The sequence below is a fragment of the Coregonus lavaretus genome (genome assembly GCF_964263955.1).
Source record: "Coregonus lavaretus genome assembly, chromosome: 20".
Taxonomy (NCBI): Eukaryota; Metazoa; Chordata; class Actinopteri; order Salmoniformes; family Salmonidae; genus Coregonus; species Coregonus lavaretus.
In genome coordinates this window covers 39,431,956-39,436,829 of record NC_140007.1, presented here as the reverse complement: position 1 = coordinate 39,436,829, position 4,874 = coordinate 39,431,956, and the positions used below count along the sequence as shown (strand labels likewise).

Below are 4,874 nucleotides of genomic sequence, written 5' to 3'. Positions count from 1 at the left end.
TGACAACTTTTACTTTTACTTCACTACATTCCTAAAGAAAATAATGTACTTTTCACTCCATAGAATTTCCCTGACACCCAAAAGTACTCGTTACATTTTGAATGCTTAGCAGGACAGGAAAATTGTCTAATTCACACACTTATCAAGAGAACATCCCTGGTCATCTCCACTGCCTCTGATCTGGCGGACTCACTAAACACATACTTTGTTTGTAAATCGTGTGAATGTTGGAGTGTGCCCCTGGCTATCCGTAAATCAATAAAAAAACAAGAAAATGGTGCCGTCTGGTTTGCTTAATATAAGGATTTTATACTTTTACTTTTGATACTTAAGTATATTTTTGCAATTACATTTACTTTTGATACTTAAATATATTTAAAACCAAATTTTTTTGATTTTTACTCAAGTAGTATTTTACTGGGTGACCTGCACTTGAGTCATTTTCTATTAAGGTATCTTTACTTTTACTCAAGTATGACAATTGGGTACTTTTTCCACCACTGCTTTTGACCACAGGCAGTAGGGAGGGGGTGCCATTTGGGAAGCAACCTCTGTGTTCCAGGCTGCCCACTCGCTGTGCTGTTCAGATGAAGAATGTTTATACTGTAGACTAGTTTGGGTTGGCACTCTATGGTAGAAACACTCTCCTTCATCTGCACTGTGTCACAGTGCAGCAATGCTCTGGCCACTGAAGGCAAGAAAGAACATCCACAGCTCTTTCCCTCCCTCTCTCCTCTGCCTCAGGAGGACTCCCCTGACCTTCTTCCCCCTTCTGCCCCCTACCTCCCCCCAGCCTCTCAACCCTCCACCCCACCCTCTACCCCCATCTCTGCCTCTCAACCCCACCCTTCCGTACCTTTAGCCACCCCCAATACCCTCCATCCACCCCCAATACCCCCCATCCACCCCTACCCTGTTAGTCACCCTCAATACTCTCGCCACCTCAATCTTAGTTAAAAAGTACAAAGAAAATAGCTCTCTAAGTCAAAGATAAAAAATACATTATGGTCATGGACTAAAGCTAAGTGTTGTATTGACAAAATGTGAATGGTGCGGTGTTATAAATCATGGGCCCCAGGCCCAGTTAATAATGTACCTAACATAGGCCTATATACATTTCCAAATGATTATGTGCTGTGTGGCCATCTAGTGGTCATGAGTAGTACAGGCACAACTGAAGATGAGGGCTATGGCGGCAGGTAACTCAAGTGACAACAAGGGGTCTAACATCATCTATAAATACATAAGCAGCTTCAGTCAAACTATGTTACACAGATTTCACCAAATAACAGGATTAATATAAGCTCAACCAAGGGACATTTTTACTGTTTTCCAAGCATGATGTAGACAATTACACAGACATTCTTTCAACATTGCAAGATCTGATAACAGAGTCCAAATGAAATGATAAACAATGTAATAAAATCCTAGCCTATATCAAAACACACATATCAGTTGATGTCTTTAACATCAATATACAGGCCTATCATATAAAAACAATGTCAATTAAGAGTACATCTGCTTTAAAATACATCAGCTAAAACATAAATTAAATAATAATTAAATAATTAAACAGACATTTTAATCAATTCTCAATGTGTGTGTGTTTGAGGTAAAGCAGGCTAGCATAACTTGACCTGTGACTGGAAATAACCCCCCTGCACACACATTGCACATAGCCTCAGTTAGTGCTAGTTAATGGAATGTGAGACAATCCACTGACTGCAACATTCCACTCTGGAATCATATAAAGCCCTTTGGCATTCCAGTGATTCCAAAAAACATTAACCAGTGATTCTACAGTTAATTACTACATTACAATGAGCGTTAAAAGCTAAGCCATTCACATTTAGCATCCTCAGAGGTGTCACTTGTCTGTGTCCACTCCAGGTAGAGACAGCCTCTCAAACAACAAATATTTCAAAGCCAGCCAAACTATCAATCATCATTACATGGCTAAATAAAGGAATACCTTTTCCTTTCTTGTGTCTTTAAGTGCAAAGGATATCATCACGAAGTGCAAAATGAACCACAAGCAGTGAGCTGTGGTTCTGATAAACAGTGCTTACATTTACATTTACATTTACGTCATTTAGCAGACGCTCTTATCCAGAGCGACTTACAAATTGGTGCATTCACCCTATAGCCAGTGGGATAACCACTTTACAATTTATTTATTTTTATTTTAATTTTTTTAGGGGGGGGGGGGGGGTAGAAGGATTAGTTTATCCTATCCCAGGTATTCCTTAAAGAGGTGGGGTTTCAAATGTCTCCGGAAGGTGGTGAGTGACTCCGCTGTCCTGGCGTCGTGCTTAAACTAAGGAATGAACATTGCTTGGCACCAGCTAATAATTAAGGTAACCAATTACATACCGGCAGCCTATTTAGTGAGCCTATCATTCACAAGCGTTCAGCCTACCTAAAGTATCTGGTGCGCTGAGGTAGCTTCACAATACAACAATGCTACAATGAGGATTAAAAATGATTTTAAAAAAGGTGCTTAAGCTTGTTAAAAATATTCTTAATCAGCTTATTTTTGATACTGTGTTTGCAATATATCCAGTTCCATTTTCCGTTTTATCTTTCCATGCAGATGATGCAGAGATGATGATGCAACCACAACTTACACTATGCTGTTTGGCTATACTCCTCATTTTGATACACATCTATATTCTCATGACAGCAACCACCATTTTGGTAACAAAGGACATTGGACCAGCGATCGTTCCAAACAGAATTACCGTAACGCTCATAAACAATCCTAAATGTGCTGGGAATGTACTGAAATGGCAAAGGAACTGAAATCCTGAACAACAACAATGTAGCTAATGACAGTACAACAGCAGCAGATGTGGACAAAGCTTGGGAGGTGACTCTAGCCTCTGATCTGAAGTCAGACATTGGGGTTTAACTAAGCATCTTGTGTCGGTCAAAGACATTCTTGCGCTGTTCCTGGACCTTTTTTTCCCCAGCGCTGCTGGGCCCCCTCTACCCGTTCCAGTACCGTGTTACCTCTGCCTCCCTGGGCAGCAGCAGCACAATCAGGCTGCGCTCGCATGTCGAGAGAGAGAGAGAGAGAGAGTCGAGAGAGAGAGAGAGAGAGAGAGAGAGAGAGAGGTCGAGAGAGAGAGAGAGAGAGAGAGAGAGAGAGAGAGAGAGAGAGGTCGAGAGAGAGAGAGAGAGAGAGAGAGAGAGAGAGAGAGAGAGAGAGAGAGAGAGAGAGAGAGAGAGAGAGAGAGAGAGAGAGAGAGAGAGAGAGAGAGAGAGAGAGAGAGAGAGAGAGAGTGTGTGTACACACACCTATTCATTAGTGACGCAAAAACCAGCAAACCTGTAGAATTGTTCCTCATAACCCTCACATCCCACAGCCTCCCGACAGACGTAACATTGTGTTGCAGATGTTAAGAAGCAGAGACCATATCTTAACCTACCAACCCCAGTGTTTTTCCTCTGTGTGGTGTATATCTGTTCATATACCTCAGAGTCCTCCTCGTTGTGAAGGGGTTGGATGTAGGGGTCATGTTTACGGATGAGAGGTTCAACCAGCAGCAGGAACAACATGTAGAGTAGCAGAGAGCCCACCACTGACAGGTAGATAATGATCGTCACCTGGGGGGGATGGAAAATAAATGTAGTTTGGATTAAAGTTCGGGAGACAAAGCCTTTGGCTGCTTTTTGAAATGCAAAGGCAAACATTTGACAAGTAAAACATGCAGGGGTACAAAGAGAGGAAAGGAAGGATGTATCTAAAAAGGAGGGGGATATTTCACATATTATTTGTTATTTATACACTGAACAGAAATACAATTGCACGCTCCCTCAAAACTTGAGACATCTGTGGCATTGTGTTGTGTGACAAAACTTAAGAGTGGCCTTTTACTGTCCCCAGCACAAGGGGCACCTGTGTAATGATCATGCTGTTTAATCAGCTTCTTGATATGTCACCCCTGTCAGGTGGATGGATTATCTTGGCAAATGAGAAATGCTCACTAACAGGGACGTAACAAAGTTGTGCCCAAAATTTGAGATAAATAAGCTTTTTGTGCGTATGGAACATTTCTGGGATCTTCTATTTCAGCCCATGAAACATGGGACCCACACTTTACATGTTGTGTTGATATTTATGTTCAGTGTAGAATAGACAACACAATAGAAATGTATGTATACATTACATAATTATGATATTTGTCGAAAACAGGTGCCACCTACTCAGAGGGGCCTTGAGCAGACCACTTAACCCTTAACCTGCTCCAGAGGTGATGCTCTGTGGCTGACCCAGTGCTGCACATGGCACAGAGCAGCGCTTGGAGCAGGTTGGGGGTTAAGTGGCTCAAGGGCAGGTGGTAACTGAGATGATGCCAACAACCCTGAGATGATGCCAAGTTCTGTTTGTCTAAATTTGCCACTTGGAATTGCCTTATTGGTCAAAAGCCTGGCCGTCGTTTAATCAGCATTAAAGGTTAACATTTAACACTTGTACTGTAGGTGCTGCTGCCTCCATGTGCTCTCATTGGTTGAGGCATCACTGAGAACAGACCATCTGTGGGTTACCCGATTAAGTATTTATAAACAGCGATTGGGCGTAGGAAAAAACATCAGTGGTTGGTTCCCCTGAGATACAGACACTTGTCTCCAGACTCTACATAGCACAGGTAAGATCTACTCCATTCTCATCTTCTTATAGTTTTTATGAGTCCTGTAACAAGTGTACTTTATAGCATTTTGCATATTGTACCACTAACAAAATGATTAACTTGAAAATTGACATAATGCCTGTCCTTCATCTCTTTTTCTGACTTAATTTGTATTTTTCTTCTTCTGAAGACTGTTAGTGTTGTATCTCCTCTTCTCTGAAGACTGTTAGTGTTGTATCT

At 41.6% G+C, this 4,874-nt stretch overlaps 1 pseudogene across 1 annotated transcript; it reads right to left on the bottom strand.

Annotated features, from left to right (window-relative positions):
• Window positions 1–2,229: 2,229 nt before the first annotated feature.
• Window positions 2,230–4,651, bottom strand: LOC311148161 (putative protein 2; annotated as a pseudogene). The gene is made up of 2 exons: window positions 3,316–4,651; window positions 2,230–3,022 (listed from the first exon to the last, which is right to left on the bottom strand). The product of its transcript is annotated as a putative protein 2 (transcript).
• Window positions 4,652–4,874: the final 223 nt, after the last annotated feature.